The sequence below is a fragment of the Littorina saxatilis genome, linkage group LG6 (assembly GCF_037325665.1).
Source record: "Littorina saxatilis isolate snail1 linkage group LG6, US_GU_Lsax_2.0, whole genome shotgun sequence".
NCBI lineage: Eukaryota > Metazoa > Mollusca > Gastropoda > Littorinimorpha > Littorinidae > Littorina > Littorina saxatilis.
In genome coordinates, this window is record NC_090250.1 from 2,389,017 (window position 1) to 2,409,858 (window position 20,842).

The window sequence follows — 20,842 nt, forward strand, 5'->3', positions numbered from 1 at the left end:
AAATATTCCAAAACAGTTTAACTAAATTTGGTAGCAACTAGAAACAATGCTATAAGTTATAAATTAGAAACAATAACAGAACTCTAATATAGGAAATAGCAATGCTTACATATAACCAGAAATACCAATTATGAATTCTGATATCTACCAGTACCAGAATCAGCTAGAAACAATAATAGAACCAGAAACAATATATATCTTTCTGGTGCAAACCAGAAATAGAAACTATGAATTCTGGTATCTACCAGTATCAGAACCAGAAATAGTGTTATAAGGTAATTATTCTAGTAGCAACCAGAATTTCTGGTGCAAACCAGAAAGCAGTGTAAAGAAGAAGGCAAGATTCTCCTCAGTGAGCACACGTAAAAGAAACACAAAACTGCTGCTGACGCTAGTCGCGAAACACAAGAGCACGAATTCAAAACCACAAGTCGACTGATTACAAACGTCGCGCCAAACTACACGCTAAACCGGTTCACGACAACCCAATAGGAGCACCGCACAGCTCACTATCACAAATCGCATTGTCTGTTCTACTCTATGCTCGCTCTTTTAACGACAGTGGTCACTTCCGATTCCCTGTGGCGATAGGCCAATAGGAAGGCTACCCTGTGTAAGCCAACGGGGGGTGTTCTACTTAATATGCCTGCCCAATGAAAGGGATCGTTAAAGATGCAGAGAGCCCTGTGTCACACACCGGAAATATTACGAGCAGTTACACTAGCTAAAGGGAGAAGAGGGCCCTGTCTGCATCACACACCGGATAAGGCTCATTAGATTACAAGCAGTGTCAAAGCTGATACATAATACTAGCTAAAGGGCCGGGAAAGTTATGGGATCTTACCACCTAGATTAGAAATGAATCCGGTCAAGAGTCTACCCTACGATAGTAAACACACTTCTTCGATCAGTTTACAACAATAAAGTACAGTGCACAAAGACAACCAGGTATTATTTAGTCACTCATTAGGCACTGATGGTTAGAGGTTACTCTGCTGCTTCTCACCATTTTAAGTTAGGGACTTCCTAGCACAAAGGGCAATATTTAAAGGTAAACCCAATGTAACTAGCACACACTGTCACGTTTCAATATATCACTTAAGGTGATTATGAAACGGTTAGTTACTACTAACTAACTAACAACACCACGATCCACTCTCGCAGTCATACAATTTAAAGTATAAGTTTCAGACGCCTGTTTATGTAAAAACTCGCCACCTCCCTCGAGACTTCACTCAAAATATGTTCTTTTACGTTCACAAAATGTAAAAAACCCGTGGTCACTGACAAAATGCCAGTTAGAATATAGAAAATTATAGTAACACGCTGATCCCGTGTAAAGATAAGAAAATACGACTGTTCTGCTCCAAAAGTGCTAGTTCATGCAGGTGTCACACACCCCACGTCGTCACTACTCGAGTATAATCACAGATAGCAAAAATAACAACGGTGGTCAACGGGGTGCAAAGACATGGTGCACTTAGCTTTCTTTGGCCACTGGGTGGACGGCCTGTAATTAGTCTTTTAGCCTCCACAACTGCTCCGTCGAATGAAGTGCTGGTTAGCGTTGTGACGAAGCAGGGAACTGTGGAGGCATCAGGCGCCGCACCCAGTCGCTGGTTAGCTGGTTAGCCGGTTCGCTGGTTAGCTGGTTAGCCGGTTCGCTGGTTAGCCGGTGTGCTGGTTAGCGTGGTCCCGCAGAAGGCAGCCGAACAGAAGTTAGGAAAAGGCTGCAAACAGAAAGCATCGGTGCACTAAACATGTCAGCTACCCCTCACCCTCCACCTTTAAACATGTCATCTTTACATATCTCATCGAGCACGTGGGCCTGCACAAACGGACTTCCCACAACAACAAAACAGCCATTTTTCGTCCTTCTCTCCCTACCTGCAAAAACCATATACAGGTTAGTATTTTAGCGTCACAGAGAGCAAATTATGCGCTAACCTGGAAAGAACAACAGAGAGTATTTCATTCCACAAACACAGACTCGTCAACAGCGTTAAATAATGATTTATTACCTCAAACAGCCTATGAATGTAGCACTCTCATGGAAGCAAAACCCGCTTCCTCCCTGGAATGGCCTCTGTTCGTCAACAGTGACAACAACATCCAGAAACCCCTTGTCGAATACGTATGCGAAGACCATCGCACGACGAAGGAAAGATTTGACGACTCGTCCTCAGCAAAACATGTGGCAGTGAGAAGGTGATAACTCGCTGAAGTTCCCCTAGAGTGCCGAATATTCTATTCGGTGAAATCCATCATACTCTAGAAACCGTCGTATTCGATCCTTCTTCTTCTGCCGCTGAGTGTCAAGTGCGCCGTCCTTGTGTCTCTCACAGACCACCTAGCCAATAACACGTGACTGACCTTGTCACATATCAAGTTCAGCTATCCACAATTCTGCCTCGCAAAGCAGAATTACCCCCGAAAAATCCGTGCGCCACAAAATCCGTGCTCTGCGCTGTCAGCAAAACTCTGCCGTATAGCCCCGACTCACGCACAGGCGCTTTCAGTCGCAATTGACCAAGAGAAGGCACCCCACTGAGTGACACTTTCTTGGTCTATGTCACCAGATCGTGACACACACACACACAGAGGGAATAGCTATAGACAGGGGAGGCAACTGGGTCGAGCAGGAGATAACACACACAAAGAGACGGGGTACGCCACTTGGCTACAAATGGAACACTGGATTTTTCTTCTTCTTCCAGGGGCCGACTCAGTTTGAAACATCCAACAGCGATTGACCCCGAAAATCGACTTTACTGATAGTAATTATCAAGATATATAGACCGAGACCACCAAAAGAATGTGTATTGTCATCGGTTGAACTCGATCGACCTTGTGATGTTGATATTATTCTGTTATTTGTGTCATCATATTATTCTGTTATATGTGTCATCATATTATTCTGTCATTTGTGTCATCAAATCATTCTGTCATTTTTTTTTCTCCAGGACACAGACAAGAATATTGATGGACCAGTTAGCATTAATCATATTTATCCCATGACCTGCCTCTTTGTCTCTGTTAGCTGAGGAGGTGATTATTCTGAATTATCCATCGCAACCATATGAATTATCCATCACAACCGAGTTTCGATCTCAACTGTCATTGGTCATTGTCTTTGATTTCAGAGTACAATTGAATAATTTATAGAGGTCATCTGCATATTCAGAGTTTACAGATGGACTACTTTTTTCAACATACGACTGAAATATTTTATGGTGTCAAAGTCAATATCACGTATAGGTACAGGCCTACATGTGTCAATATTGAGAAAATAAAGAATACTTCATACGATACGCACATTCTGCATGGATTTAAAGAGCGGAGTCGAGATATTTCGCTGGCTGAAGCGACTGCATGGTCAAAGGCATGTTCAACGAGTATCGCGAGTGGGATCAAGGGACGATACTCCCTAATTTTTACACAGACAGCCATCTACACAGAGCCGTTAGAGAGAGAGAGAGAGAGAGAGAGAGAGAGAGAGAGAGAGAGAGAGAGAGAGAGAGAGAGAGAGAGAGAGAGAGAGAGAGAGAGAGAGAGAGAGAGAGAGAGAGAGAGAGAGAGCAATCAAAACACAACCCAGTCACCTGGTAGTTTGAAAACTCAATCTGAAACTGACATCGATTGTCGAAGGCATGCCTGCGGTGCATAACTCTCGAAAAGTTGTCGTAGCTGGGAACCCGTTGAGATCCATTCCAACGCCCAAAAAAGTATCAGAAGAGTCACCATGAAGTCAAATCAAACGTTAGGTTTTCTCATTTGGTTATTTGCTTTGGCTTTAAGTGTATTGCTTCGATTGATAGCTGAATCTGCTTGCAACCATGCTGTTCAAGACTGTTCGAACTGTCGTCTGCTAGACGGGCTTGTGTGAATCCGAGTCGAGTAAACTGCGGGGTTCAGCGACAAATGAGGGACTGGCATCAAAATGAAAAGAAGAAGACGAAAAAAAGTTGGAGATACAGTTAAGATATATGGGGAAGAGAAGAGGATGTTAAGTGTTAGATGTAGCCAACCTTAGGTGTTCAAACTCAAGACCGGGACAAAGTAGAAAGCGATGTTCCGCGACCGACTCTCAGTGCCGACATACAACTTCCAAGCTTTATTGCTTAAACGTCTACAACAGGCGAAGTATTGAAGCTTTGGCTCACCTAAACCCGACGACTGAATATGTAAGTGATCCACGTGTGAAAACCGAAACAGAACAGCGCAATGACAGCCAACATTTCTATCCCCGACTGACAAACAGTAACACTGCATGCGAACTGACTTGGGTCAACGATCAAACCAGCACGGCCCGAACTGAATTTGTTGCGCTGCCATTATCGTGCGCAATTCTGGTAAAAATATAAACCCGGTATGCCGAATTGAGTATAACGAAAGCCGATGTCAAATATACACAGGTATATTTTAAAATAACTTTCAAAATGTAAAAGCAGACAGCAGACCTTTTTAAAAGCAATATGAATGACTGAATGTCCACATACAAGTCGAATGACGCCGTCCATTATGCTGACAAATGGGAACTAGCTTTGCGCATGAATTCATTGACATGAATTTCGACTGCGGAGGCATTTGGCAAGCTGAAAACAGGCACGGGCAGGTTTTAGTGGAAAAAGTAAGTGTTTTTAATGAAAACGTCGGAGGCTGAAATACCTGAAAATCGACCCTCGGGAAAATATGCAAGATAATCAGAACTCGGAGTGTGTAACCAAAATGTCCACACTTCAACATTATAGTATTCACTGACACAATAACACAATGCATGGTAACAAAGCAAACCATTAACAATCTTCAGAAATTATCACAAAGAATCCCTAGAAGAAAAACAAGTCGCGTAAGGCGAAAATACAACATTTAGTCAAGTAGCTGTCGAACTCACAGAATGAAACTGAACGCAATGCCATTTTTCAGCAAGACCGTATACTCGTAGCATCGTCAGTCCACCGCTCATGGCAAAGGCAGTGAAATTGACAAGAAGAGCGGGGTAGTAGTTGCGCTAAGAAGGATAGCACGCTTTTCTGTACCTCTCTTTGTTTTAACTTTCTGAGCGTGTTTTTAATCCAAACATATCATATCTATATGTTTTTGGAATCAGGAACCGACAAGGATGAAAGTGTTTTTAAATTGATTTCGAAAATATATTTTGATAATAATTTTTATATATTTAATTTTTAGAGCTTGTTTTTAATCCAAATATAACATATTTATATGTTTTTGGAATCAGCAAATGATGGAGAATAAGATGAACGTAAATTTGGATCGTTTTATAAAAAAAATATTTTTTTTACAATTTTCAGATTTTTAAGCCACCAAGCTGAAATGCAATACCGAAGTCCGGGCTTCGTCGAAGATTACTTGACCAAAATTTCAACCAATTTGGTTGAAAAATGAGGGCGTGACAGTGCCGCCTCAACTTTCACGAAAAGCCGGATATGACGTCATCAAAGACATTTATCAAAAAAATGAAAAAAGTGTCTGAGGATATCATACCCAGGAACTCTCATGTCAAATTTCATAAAGATCGGTCCAGTAGTTTAGTCTGAATCGCTCTACACACACACACACACACACAGACACACAGACACACAGACACACATACACCACGACCCTCGTCTCGATTCCCCCTCTACGTTAAAACATTTAGTCAAAACTTGACTAAATGTAAAAAGCACCAAACGCGTCATAAATAACTTTGTTCCAAAGTAGTTACACTCATAAACACAGACAAAATGATACAATGCTTTGCAACAAACCAAATAATTAAAACAACTCAGAAATAATCACAAAGGATCCCAATTAAAAAGAGAGATTGGGATGGTTGCTTGTTATTGTTTATTGTCTCTTCAGCATTTGTGACCCTCCACCACGAAATGAGTCGCATGTCACCTCGCGCGGTTCTGCGCTAGGCTTAATATAAGTCCGGGGAGTGTCTGGTAACAGTGTGGGGGTCACCTTAGTCACAGGCTTATAACTGAAACAGTTTTCGCTCTTTTCTAAAACGGTTTTCACCACTGGATAGAGCATAAAAATCTCTTTAGGAAAATGTACAAATATGAAAATCATGCAAAGGTGACATGCGACTCATTCCGTGGTGGAGGGTCACATTTGTCCGTTTTAGGAAACAACAACAAGTTTGAGACAAGACACCATCTGCCATTAATGTGTGTCTGTTGTATATCTTTTTTGCCCTCTTTAAAGATCGATATGTTTGAGTTCTTGTGAATTCTTGTTTTGTTTCTGTAATTATTAGAGCTAAACTAAAAGGAAAAATCATTGTTTCGGGTTCCCCGACCGACTCTATCTTTTCCTCTTCACACTGCAACTTTTTTCGATCCGCCAAAAAACATTTATTAAAAACTAAAAATAAATCAGTATTGCAGACTAAACAAGGACAATGGTTTTTTTTCTCCAGCAACTAGGATAGAGCTCGTACAATTTCCGGCTAATAAAATCCACATGCGGCCGTATAAACAAAAAATAAAACTTCAATAAAAAAAACCAATGGAAGATCGAAACTTGATCAGGCGCGATATCCTCTGATCAATGTATGTTATGGATGTATTCCCAACGAAGAATTAAGCAGGCTTACTATTTGGGTCAAACAACGCATTTGCGGCATATCATGATATATTTCAACGTAATGTATCATTTATGCTCACGTGTCTGAATAATTTGATATCGGATGTATTTCCCTCAATAATTACATGGTTTTATGGTCGCAGATCCAGTTCCCTGGGGGACATACAGCTACATCCAGCGTTGCCACTGGCAAACACTGCACAAACTATAAAGCAGAAGTAGAAGCTCTCATGCAGGCCGCCTCCTTGGTTCAGGACTCCGCAGACCCTTGCTACCAAGTTGTCTTCCTCTCAGACTCCCTTTCAGTCCTTCAGGCCCTTGAGAACGACAAACTCCCACAGCTGGCCAAAGCATTACAGATGGTCAGACAAACCAGAAGAGTTGTCCTCCAGTGGATACCAGCACACTGTGGGATACCAGGAAATGAAAGGGCAGATGAGCTGGCGAAAGAAGGAGCCGTGGAAGACCAACCTGAAAACAGTGTCAGCTTTAGTGAGCAGAAGACAATCATCAAGGCATTGATGAGGCCAACGACAAACAGAGATGACTACCACACATTGTCAAGAGAGCAGCAAGTCAACCTCATCAGGCTGCGTACTGGCCACAACAGGCTCAATGCTCACATGAACCGAAAGTTCAAGCTGGCGCAATCACCAACCTGTGCCTGCGGTGAAGAAGACCAAACAGCGGAACACATCTTACAGCGATGTTCCTTACTAGATGAGGAACGAAAAGAAGTGTGGCCGTCACCAACTCCCTTGCAGACCAAACTATATGGCAGTCGACAGGAGTTGGAGAAAACGACAACATTTATCACCAGTGCTGGACTGATTGTGTAACCTCTGCGAACGCCAAGAAGAAGATGGTCGCAGTTGCGTAATGGATAAGACATCGGCCTTCTAAGGCCAAACAAAAATATATGTTGGTTTAGGGTAACCCGACCGACCCGATTCTTTTGAGTTCATTTCTCAATAAAAATAAAAAATAATAAAAAATAAAAAATAAAAACCTCTGGCACATTTTGCAAACCATACCGAGACTAAAAATAAAAAATAAAAAGACCCACCGACCTATTTTTTGGGGTCATGTTACCCTAAACCAACATGTATTTTTGTTTGGCCTAATCGGAAGGTCGTGAATTGAAATCCCGGCCGCGGCCGCCTTGTGGGTTCAGGGTGGAGATATTCCCGATCTCCCAGGTCAACTTCTGTGCAGACCTGCTAGTGCCTTATCCCCCTTCGTGTGTACACGCAAGCACAAGACCAAGCGCGCACGGAAAAGATCCTGTAAGCCATGTAACAGTTCGGTGGGTTATAGAAACACGACAATACCCAGCATACTTCCCCAGAAATCGGCCTACGCTGTCAGAATGAGGGGGTAAAAACGGCCATACACGTACAAATCCACTCGTGCAAAAACATGAGTGAACGTGGGAGTTTCAGCCCATGAACAAAGAAGCAGAAGAAGCAGAATGGTTTTATGAGGGCTGCTTTTACCAGCTATTTACCCGTTGATTATAATACTGTAGCCTGCTGTGCAGTTGTGCTTTGAACATTGGGTATTTTTGCTGCTGATGGAAATTAATAGCCAAAGAATATATGAATATGCTCTATGTGGAATGCATGAGTGATTTCATTCCTAACTCGGGTAGCAGCTATGTTTGTTGTTTTGTTTGTGTTTGATTTATTTATCATATGAATCCACTTAAAGGCAGAGTAAGCCTCCCGTAAACCATCACAGATACGGTCAGGCTTTTACACACAGTACAAACACCCTTTCATTTAAACACTCACCTCCTAGGTGCCCTCCGTAAAGAGCGAACAATTTTCAAAGAATTTATTTTTGCGTGGTTTATTTTACCCCTGAGCCATCGTGAACCCGTGTGATCCAGTTTTCCCTTTTCACAATGCGGCAGTCGTCATAGTTAGTCATTTGAATGCGACTCGACGTGAGCTTATCTACAAAAGCACGTTTTTTATGCACGAAACAACGGCTGTGGTTCACAAGAACTCTAGCGATGGCTTTTGACTGTTGAGAGGAACGGCGATTCAGTTTGCACTGATAAAACCGTCGTCTGCCACGACCCTTGCGTGACCCTGCTTCCGGGCTTTTCTTTTTATATTTAGTCAAGTTTTGACTAAATATTTTAACATCGAGGGGGAATCGAAACGAGGGTCGTGGTGTATGTGTGTCTGTCTGTGCGTGTGTGTGTGTGTGTGTGTGTGTGTAGAGCGATTCAGACTAAACTACTGGACCGATCTTTATGAAATTTGACATGAGAGTTCCTGGGTATGAAATCCCCGAACGTTTTCTTCATTTTTTTGATAAATGTCTTTGATGACGTCATATCCGGCTTTTCGTGAAAGTTGAGGCGGCACTGTCACGCCCTCATTTTTCAACCAAATTGGTTGAAATTTTGGTCAAGTAATCTTCGACGAAGCCCGGACTTCGGTATTGCATTTCAGCTTGGTGGCTTAAAAATTAATTAATGACTTTGGTCATTAAAAATCTGAAAATTGTAAAAAAAAAAAAAAATTTATAAAACGATCCAAATTTACGTTTATCTTATTCTCCATCATTTGCTGATTCCAAAAACATATAAATATGTTATATTCGGATTAAAAACAAGCTCTGAAAATTAAATATATAAAAATTATTATCAACATTAAATTGTCCAAATCAATTTAAAAACACTTTCATCTTATTCCTTGTCGGTTCCTGATTCCAAAAACATATAGATATGATATGTTTGGATTAAAAACACGCTCAGAAAGTTAAAACAAAGAGAGGTACAGAAACGCGTGCTATCCTTCTTAGCGCAACTACTACCCCGCTCTTCTTGTCAATTTCACTGCCTTTGCCATGAGCGGTGGACTGACGAAACTACGAGTATACGGTCTTGCTGAAAAATGGCATTGCGTTCAGTTTCATTCTGTGAGTTCGACAGCTACTTGACTAAATATTGTATTTTCGCCTTACGCGACTTGTTTTAAACTTTCACAACTTCGAATTGTTCTGATCTTGTCTTGATGAAAAACGAATTCTTTTATGATTAAAGAATGTTTGTGTAACAAGCTGTCAATTTATTATTTAGATTTTAAAAGTTAGGTCTAGCACCAAAACGAGGCGCCATTGTTGTAGAGGACCAAGTCCACGAAAATAAAATCTTGGAAAATGTCTCACGCTCGACAGAAAGCAGCCAGGATGTTCCCGTTCGGTGAGCGTTCAAATGGAAGTATGCTTGTACTGTATTTAGACGCTCGGGGAGCTCTGTGATGGTTTACGGGAGGCTTACTGTGCATCGGAAGCTTTGTTATGGCGATAGATCTTTATTTTACAATCTCGAGAATAAATTAACAGCTTGTGAGACAAAGCGTGTTAAAAAGCGAAAGAAGTATTTCATCATCCAGACAAAGTCAGTACAATTCGAAGTTTTGAAAGTATGGAGCCCGGATGTAGGTCAAACGAGGTTGGTGAATGACTCGAGTTGACTAGTGCGGGTAAGATGCAGCTCTTTGTATTTGATGACGGGGAAGTAGGCTACCGAAAACCATGCAACTTTCCCCTTTTTGCGATGCCAGTCGACTTGGATTTCGAGCATTTGTTGCTATTTGTTGCTATGTGTTGCTATGTGTTGCTATTTGTTGCTATGTGTTACTATTTGTTGCTATGTGTTGCTATGTGTTGCTATGTGTTGCTATTTGTTGCTATGTGTTGCTATGTGTTGCTATGTGTTGCTATTTGTTGCTATGTGTTGCTATGTGTTGCTATGTGTTGCTATTTGTTGCTATGTGTTGCTATGTGTTGCTATGTGTTGCTATTTGTTGCTATGTGTTGCTATTTGTTGCTATGTGTTGCTATGTGTTGCTATTTGTTGCTATGTGTTGCTATGTGTTGCTATGTGTTGCTATGTGTTGCTATTTGTTGCTATGTGTTGCTATGTGTTGCTATTTGTTGCTGTGCCTGGTAGTTTGAGTATTTCGCGCATACAAAAAAAAACAAGTCGCGTAAGGCGAAAATACAATATTTAGTCAAGTAGCTGTCGAACTCACAGAATGAAACTGAACGCAGCAAGACCGTATACTCGTAGCCTCGTCACTCCACCGCCCGTGGCAAAGGCAGTGCACGTGGAATTGACAAGAAGAGCGGGGTATTCGTTGCGCTGAGAAGGATAGCACGCTTTTCTGTACCTCTCTTCGTTTTAACTTTCTGAGCGTGTTTTTAATCCAAACATATCATATCTATATATTTTTGGAATCAGAAATCGACAAGGAATAAGATGAAAGTGTTTTTAAATTGATTTCGAAAAAAAAATTTTGATAATAATTTTTATATATTTAATTTTCAGAGCTTGTTTTTAATCCGAATATAAAATATTTATATGTTTTTGGAATCAGCAAATGATGGAGAATAAGATAAACGTAAATTTGGATCGTTTTATAAATTTTTATTTTTTTTTACAATTTTCCGATTTTTAATGACCAAAGTCATTAATTAATTTTTAAGCCACCAAGCTGAAATGCAATACCGAACCCCGGGCTTCGTCGAAGAGTACTTGACCAAAATTTCAACCAATTTGGTTGAAAAATGAGGGCGTGACAGTGCCGCCTCAACTTTCACGAAAATCCGGATATGACGTCATCAAAGACATTTATCCAAAAAATGAAAAAAACGTTCGGGGATTTCATACCCAGGAACTCTCATGTCAAATTTAATAAAGATCGGTCCAGTAGTTTAGTCTGAATCGCTCTACACACACACACACACGCACGCACACACACACACACACACACATACACGCACGCACATACACCACGACCCTCGTTTCGATTCCCCCTCGATGTTAAAATATTTAGTCAAAACTTGACTAAATATAACAAGTCGCGTAAGGCGAAAATACAACATTTAGTCAAGTAGCTGTCGAACTCACAGAATGAAACTGAACGCAATGCAATGTTTCAGCAAGACCGTAGCATCGTCAGTCCACCGCTCATGGCGAAGGCAGTGAAATTGACAAGAAGAGCGGGGTAGTAGTTGCGCTGAGAAGGATAGCACGCTTTTCTGTACCTCTCTTCGTCTTAACTTTCTGAGCGTGTTTTGAATCCAAACATATCATATCTATATGTTTTTGGAATCAGGAACCGACAAGGAATAAGATGAAAGTGTTTTTAAATTGATTTCGAAAAAAAAAATGTGATAATAATTTTTATATATTTAATTTTCAGAGCTTGTTTTTAATCCAAATATAACATATTTATATGTTTTTGGAATCAGCAAATGATGGAGAATAAGATGAACGTAAATTTGGATCGTTTTAGAAAAAAAATTTTTTTTTTACAATTTTCAGATTTTTAATGACCAAAGTCATAAATTAATTTTTAAGCCACCAAGCTGAAATGCAATACCGAAGTCCGGGCTTCGTCGAAGACTACTTGATCAAAATTTCAACCAATTTGGTTGAAAAATGAGAGCGTGACAGTGCCGCCTCAACTTTTACGAAAAGCCGGATATGACGTCATCAAAGACATTTATCAAAAAAAAGGAAAAAAAACGTTCGAGGATATCATACCCAGAAACTCTCATGTCAAATTTCATAAAGATCGGTCCAGTAGTTTGGTCTGAATCGCTCTACACGCACGCACGCACGCACACACGCACGCACACACATACACCACGACCCTCGTTTCGATTCCCCTTCGATGTTAAAACATTTAGTCAAAACTTGACTAAATGTAAACAAGTCGCGTAAGGCGAAAATACAATATTTAGTCAAGTAGCTGTCGAACTCACAGAATGAAACTGAACGCAATGCAATTTTTCAGCAAGACCGTATACTCATAGCATCGTCAGTCCACCGTTCAGGCAGTGAAATTGACAAGAAGAGCGGTTTAGTAGTTGCGCTGAGAAGGATAGCACGCTTTTCTATACCTCTCTTCGTTTTAACTTTCTGAGCGTGTTTTTAATCCAAACATATCATATCTATATGTTTTTGGAATCAGGAACCGACAAGGAATAAGATGAAAGTGTTTTTAAATTGATTTGGAAAATTTTATTTTGATAATAATTTTTATATATTTAATTTTCAGAGCTTGTTTTTAATCCGAATATAACATATTTATATGTTTTTGGAATCAGCAAATGATGGAGAATAAGATAAACGTAAATTTGGATCGTTTTATAAATTTTTATTTTTTTTTACAATTTTCAGATTTTTAATGACCAAAGTCATTAATTAATTTTTAAGCCACCAAGCTGAAATGCAATACCGAAGTCCGGGCTTCGTCGAAGATTACTTGACCAAAATTTGAACCAATTTGGTTGAAAAATGAGGGCGTGACAGTGCCGCCTCAACTTTCACGAAAATCCGGATATGACGTCATCAAAGACATTTATCAAAAAAATGAAAAAAACGTATGGGGATTTCATACCCAGAAACTCTCATGTCAAATTTCATTAAGATCGGTCCAGTAGTTTCGTCTGAAACGCTCTACACACACACACACTTACACACAGACACACACACACACACGCACGCACGCACACACGCACGCACACACATACACCACGACCCTCGTTTCGATTCCCCTTCGATGTTAAAACATTTAGTCAAAACTTGACTAAATGTAAAAAACGTACTGCCGCAACCGGTTTGCAATCACATCACATGAGCTGCATCTTACAACACTCGAAGGGAAGTGATGACCCCATTCTCTCTCTTTTTATATTTAGTCAAGTTTTGACTAAATATTTTAACATCGAGGGGGAATCGAAACGAGGGTCGTGGTGTATGTGCGTGTGTGCGTGTGTGTGTCTGTGTGTGTGTCTGTGTGTGTGTGTGTGTGTGTGTAGAGCGATTCAGACTAAACTACTGGACCGATCTTTATGAAATTTGACATGAGAGTTCCTGGGTATGAAATCCCCGAACGTTTTTTTCATTTTTTTGATAAATGTCTTTGATGACGTCATATCCGGCTTTTCGTGAAAGTTGAGGCGGCACTGTCACGCCCTCATTTTTCAACCAAATTGGTTGAAATTTTGGTCAAGTACTCTTCGACGAAGCCCGGGGTTCGGTATTGCATTTCAGCTTGGTGGCTTAAAAATTAATTAATGACTTTGGTCATTAAAAATCTGAAAATTGTAAAAAAAATTAAAAATTTATAAAACGATCCAAATTTACGTTTATCTTATTCTCCATCATTTGCTGATTCCAAAAACATATCAATATGTTATATTTGGATTAAAAACAAGCTCTAAAAATTAAATATATAAAAATTATTATCAAATTTTTTTTTTCGAAATCAATTTAAAAACACTTTCATCGTATTCCTTGTCGGTTCCTGATTCCAAAAATATATAGATATGATATGTTTGGATTAAAAACACGCTCAGAAAGTTAAAACGAAGAGAGGTACAGAAAAGCGTGCTATCCTTCTTAGCGCAACGAATACCCCGCTCTTCTTGTCAATTCCACGGGCACTGCCTTTGCCACGGGCGGTGGAGTGACGATGCTACGAGTATACGGTCTTGCTGCGTTCAGTTTCATTCTGTGAGTTCGACAGCTACTTGACTAAATATTGTATTTTCGCCTTACGCGACTTGTTATATTTAGTCAAGTTTTGACTAAATATTTTAACATCGAGGGGGAATCGAAACGAGGGTCGTGGTGTATGTGCGTGTGTGCGTGTGTGCGTGTGTGCGTGTGTGTGTGTGTGTCTGTGTGTGTGTGTAGAGCGATTCAGACTAAACAACTGGACCGATCTTTATGAAATTTGACATGAGAGTTCCTGGGTATGAAATCCCCGAACGTTTTTTTCATTTTTTGGATAAATGTCTTTGATGACGTCATATCCGGATTTTCGTGAAAGTTGAGGCGGCACTGTCACGCCCTCATTTTTCAACCAAATTGGTTCAAATTTTGGTCAAGTAATCTTCGACGAAGCCCGGACTTCGGTATTGCATTTCAGCTTGGTGGCTTAAAAATTAATTAATGACTTTGGTCATTAAAAATCGGAAAATTGTAAACAAAAATAAAAATTTATAAAACGATCCAAATTTACGTTTATTTTATTTTCCATCATTTGCTGATTCCAAAAACATATAAATATGTTATATTCGAGGGGGGAATCGAGACGAGGGGTGTATGTGTGTGTGTGTGTGTGTGTGTGTGTGTGTGTGTGTGTGTGTGTGTGTGTGTGTGTGTCTGTCTGTCTGTCTGTCTGTGTGTGTAGAGCGATTCAGACTAAACTACTGGACCGATCTTTATGAAATTTCACATGAGAGTTCCTGGGTATGAAATCCCCGAACGTTTTTTTCATTTTTTTGATAAATGTCTTTGATGACGTCATATCCGGCTTTTCGTGAAAGTTGAGGCGGCACTGTCACGCCCTCATTTTTCAACCAAATTGGTTCAAATTTTGGTCAAGTAATCTTCGACGAAGCATGGGGTTCGGTATTGCATTTCAGCGTGGTGGCTTAAAAAATAATTAATGACTTTGGTCATTAAAAATCGGAAAATTGAAAAAAAAAATTTTTTTTATAAAACGATCCAAATTTACGTTTATTTTATTTTCCATCATTTGCTGATTCCAAAAACATATAAATATGTTATATTCGAATTAAAAACAAGCTCTGAAAATTAAATATATAAAAATTATTATCAAAATTAAATTGTCCAAATCAATTTAAAAACACTTTCATCTTATTCCTTGTCGGTTCCTGATTCCAAAAACATATAGATATGATATGTTTGGATTAAAAACACGCTCAGAAAGTTAAAACAAAGAGAGGTACAGAAAAGCGTGCTATCCTTCTTAGCGCAACTACTACCCCGCTCTTCTTGTCAATTTCACTGCCTTTGCCATGAGCGGTGGCCTGACGATGCTACGAGTAAAATGGCATTGCGTTCAGTTTCATTCTGTGAGTTCGACAGCTACTTGACTAAATATTGTATTTTCGCCTTACGCGACTTGTTATATTTAGTCAAGTTTTGACTAAATATTTTAACATCGAGGGGGAATCGAAACGAGGGTCGTGGTGTATGTGCGTGCGTGTGTGTGTGTGTCTGTGTGTGTGTGTAGAGCGATTCAGACTAAACTACTGGACCGATCTTTATGAAATTTGACATGAGAGTTCCTGGGTATGAAATCCCCGAACGTTTTTTTCATTTTTTTGATAAATGTCTTTGATGACGTCATATCCGGCTTTTCGTGAAAGTTGAGGCGGCACTGTCACGCTCTCATTTTTCAACCAAATTGGTTGAAATTTTGGTCAAGTAATCTTCGACGAAGCCCGGACTTCGGTATTGCATTTCAGCTTGGTATGTTTGGATTGAAAACACGCTCAGAAACTTAAAACGAAGGGTGGTACAGAAAAGCGTGCTATCCTTCTCAGCGCAACTACTACCCCGCTCTTCTTGTCAATTTCACTGCCTTTGCCATGAGCGGTGGACTGACGATGCTACGAGTATACGGTCTTGCTGCGTTGCATTGCGTTCAGTTTCATTCTGTGAGTTCGACAGCTACTTGACTAAATGTTGTATTTTCGCCTTACGCGACTTGTTTACATTTAGTCAAGTTTTGACTAAATGTTTTAACATAGAGGGGGGAATCGAGACGAGGGTCGTGGTGTGTGTGTGTGTGTGTGTGTGTGTGTGTGTGTGTGTGTGTGTGTGTGTGTGTGTGTGTGTGTGTGTGTGTGTGTGTGTGTGTGTGTGTGTGTGTCTGTCTGTCTGTCTGTCTGTCTGTCTGTGTGTGTGTGTAGAGTGATTCAGACTAAGCTACTGGGCCGATCTGTATGAAATTTGACATGAGAGTTCCTGGGTATGATATCCCCGGACGTTTTTTTCTTTTTTTCGATAAATACCTTTGATGACGTCATATCCGGCTTTTTGTAAAAGTTGAGGCGGCACTGTCACACCCTAATTTTTCAATTAAATTGATTGAAATTTTGGCAAAGCAATCTGCGACGAAGTCCGGGGTTTGGTATTGCATTTCAGCTTGAAGGCTTAAAAACTAATGAGTGAGTTTGGTCATTAAAAATCGGAAACTTGTAATTAAAATTATTTTTTTATTAAACGATCTAAAAACAATTTCATCTTATTCTTCGTCATTTTCTGATTCCAAAAACATATGCATATGTTATATTTGGATTAAAAACAAGCTCTGAAAATTAAAAATATAAAAATTATGATCAAAATTAAATTTCCGAAATCGTTTTAAAAACTATTTCATCTTATTCCTTGTCGATTCCTGATTCCAAAAACATATAGATATGATATGTTTGGATTAAAACACGCTCAGAAAGTTAAAACGAAGAGAGGTACAGTAAAGCGTGCTATGAAGCACAGCGCAATCGCTACCGCGCCAAACAGGCTCGTCACTTTCACTGCCTTTTGCACTAGCGGCGGACTACGTTCAGTTTCATTCTGTGAGTTCCACAGCTTGACTAAATGTAGTAATTTCGCCTTACGCGACTTGTTTTTTTTTTAAGACGTCATCATTTTTTATCGCTTATAGCAAAATGTTTTTACGCTCCGACACCCCTGCTGTGGTTTGGCTAAGGAAATGTAAATCCGCAAAAATATTGCCGGTTCACGGTTTTGAATTGATTGACAGTCAGTTATTCCGCTCTCCGGCCACTCCGGATGAAGAGATGGGGATTTCTATGACGCCGAGAATTACAAAGATGTGGGTGATGTGGGGAAGGGGTTTTAGAGAGAGAGAGGGAGGGGGGGGGGGAGACTGACGGACTGACTGTTCTTTCTTGTTATTATGATAAAAGGTTTAAGGCGCTTGTTCCTTGTCCTACGACTTGTCTTTACACAAATAATTATGTTATATGAAGTCCTATATCGCGCGCGTATCTCCAGACTCAGACTCAAGGCGCAGGGATCTATTTATGCCGTGTGAGATGGAATTATTTACACAATACATCACGCATTCACATCGACCAGCAGATCGCAGCCATTTCGGCGCATATCCTACTTTTCACGGCCTATTATATTCCAAGTCACACGGGTAATTATAACGTGTACTAAAAGCCAAAAGTGAGAGAGAGAGATATAGAGACAAAGACAGGAGGGCCCCAAAGGGTTTAAAATCGTGATCGTGATTGGTGTTTTTTGACCTTTCTGTGACCGTGATTGCCGAAATTTCCATTTCTGTGATCGTGATGGGACTTTGCCCGTGATCCGTGATGACAAAAAAATCAAGTCTCGTGATCGTGATCGTCATTTGTTTTCGTGATCGTGATGGGCATTATTGCAAAGCATTTTATTTCCAACGTACATTTTTCACAGCTGTATCACTCTATGATCCTCTATTCGTCAAGGTGTTTGTGATCGTGAAAATAAAAATCAAGGTAACTGTGATCGTGAAAGCTAAAATTTCCCTTCCCGTGATCGTGATGATACCCCCCCTTTGGGGCCCTCAGACAGAGAGGCAGACAGTCAGTCCGACAGAAAAACAGACAGACTGACTGACAGAGACAGAGACAGAGACAGATACATAGATTCATCGTGCGTATGCGCATGCGCGCACACACACACACACACACACACACACACACACAAAACATTCAAACACATCTAAATTAATAGGACTGATAAACTAATCAACAGCAGAAAACGGTCAACCGAAAGAAGATGGGGGGAGGGGGAAAGGTGCACAAAGGCAGACAGGCAGGTGAATTCACAAACAATAAAACAGAGTTAGGGAAAGATATCTAGAAAAAGACAAGTCCAAAAACAAAGAGACTGCCAACGTTCCAAAATTCAGAATAAAAAAAACAAGAAAAAAAAAGAGAAAAAAAAATCTTGTTTTTTGATGGAAAAAGACAAGACAGATAAACACATAAATGCTGACATACGCGAATATACTAGTACAGAAAAATGACAGAGGAAGGGAAAGATATTTAGAGAAAGACAAAACATATAAACTCAAAAATGCTGACATACACATAGCTCAGTTGGTAGCGCGCTGGATTTGTATTCAGTTGGCCGCTGGCAGCGTGAGTTCGATCCCAGGTTCGGCGGAAATTTATTTCAGAGTCAAATTTGTGTGCAGACTCTCTTCGGTGTCCGAACTCCCCCCCCCCCCCCCCCCCCCCCCCCCCCCCCGTGTACACTACATTGGGTGTGCACGTTAAAGATCCCACGATTGACAAAAGGGTCTTTCCTGGCAAAAATTGCTTAGGCACAGTTAATAATTGTCTATCAAAACCCGTGTGACTTGGAATAATAGGCCGTGAAAGGTAAATATGCGCCGAAATGGCTGCAATTACTGGCCGTATAAAATTTCATCTCACACGGCATCACTGCAGAGCGCCTAGAACTGTACCCACGGAATATGCGCGATATAAGCCTCATTGATTGATTGATTGATTGATATACTGAAATATGACAGAGGCACACACGTGTACAGACAGGTAAAAAGACCAACAAGCAAACAGAAAGAAGACACAAAGACTAACAGCCGACCAGGCAGACAAACACAAACAGACAGAAAGACATATTGGCAGGCAGAAAGGCAGACAGACAAGAAAAGAAACAAGTCGCGTAAGGCGAAAATACAATATTTAGTCAAGTAGCTGCCATTTTTCAGCAAGACCGTATACTCGTAGCATCGTCAGTCCACCGCTCATGGCAAAGGCAGTGAAATTGACAAGAAGAGCGGGGTAGTAGTTGCGCTAAGAAGGATAGCACGCTTTTCTGTACCTCTCTTTGTTTTAACTTTCTGAGCGTGTTTTTAATCCAAACATATCATATCTATATGTTTTTGGAATCAGGAACCGACAAGGAATAAGATGAAAGTGTTTTTAAATTGATTTGGACAATTTAATTTTGATAATAATTTTTATATATTTAATTTTCAGAGCTTGTTTTTAATCCGAATATAACATATTTATATGTTTTTGGAATCAGCAAATGATGGAGAATAAGATAAACGTAAATTTGGATCGTTTTATAAATTTTTATTTTTTTTTACAATTTTCCGATTTTTAATGACCAAAGTCATTAATTAATTTTTAAGCCACCAAGCTGAAATGCAATACCGAACCCCGGGCTTCGTCGAAGATTACTTGACCAAAATTTCAACCAATTTGGTTGAAAAATGAGGGCGTGACAGTGCCGCCTCAACTTTCACGAAAAGCCGGATATGACGTCATCAAAGACATTTATCAAAAAAATGAAAAAAACGTATGGGGATTTCATACCCAGGAACTCTCATGTCAAATTTCATAAAGATCGGTCCAGTAGTTTAGTCTGAATCGCTCTACACACACACACACACAGACACACACACACACGCACACACACACGCACACACGCACATACACCACGACCCTCGTTTCGATTCCCCCTCGATGTTAAAATATTTAGTCAAAACTTGACTAAATATAAAAAGACACACAGCCAGACATGCAGTCGTACACATAGCCGGACGGCCAGACAGAGACATTACAGGCCCACAAAAAACACCCTGAGCTGCTGTTGCTAACAATAAAATACGAACAAATTTTTTTTTTTAAACCATCATCAAGTGAGACAGGTGGCGGTAGTTATTTACCTCTTGCGTCCAAATACCAGATCACAGGTGATTGAAAATGACCCTGGTTTGTACCGGCCCCCCCCCCCCCCCCCCCCTCTTATTCCCAATCCGCCACATATATCTCACCCCCCCCCCCCCCTCCCCGCCCAGCGCATTTACCCTACTCTACTCATTTTTTCCCCAAGCTTTTTAACCATACATTCTTTGTTCAGACATACCGTCGTCTGTAACTGCGTCCTTGCTTTTTGCCTGCACCCCCCCCCCCCATCCCCCCAATCCCCATTCCCAACCCACCACATAATACCCCCCAAAAAACATTAACAGTCATTTTTGTCGCCGCACCAAAATAACATCTCTCCACATCTTCTCTGCATCATTTGATAAATAATTCACAAACATAATTACTCGAAGAGACCATAATACCACCATTTTATATCAAACCCGTGATGTTGAAGCGAGGTCAAACGGGTACTTTCTTCCCCTAATGCTTGTCATTACTGGGGGCTTTTATCGCAAGGTATATTTGTGTGCCTTCTTTGATGCTGCTTTGATGGTGGTTCAATTTAACACTCAGTCACGTGACCCCATTACGACAGGAGTGTGCACTGGGGTTAGACGTGTACCGGTGACACTTGGACTGAAACGCGTGACAAGGTCATCGCATCTAAGAAAAACACGACAGTGTTGTTTTTTTGTTTTTG

At 40.3% G+C, this 20,842-nt stretch overlaps 1 protein-coding gene across 1 annotated transcript in view; it reads left to right on the plus strand.

Moving 5' to 3' along the window:
- Positions 1-20,842, plus strand: part of LOC138968295 (fibrinogen gamma-B chain-like) — a 485,749-nt gene that overhangs the window by 170,364 nt on the left and 294,543 nt on the right. The window lies entirely within an intron of this gene.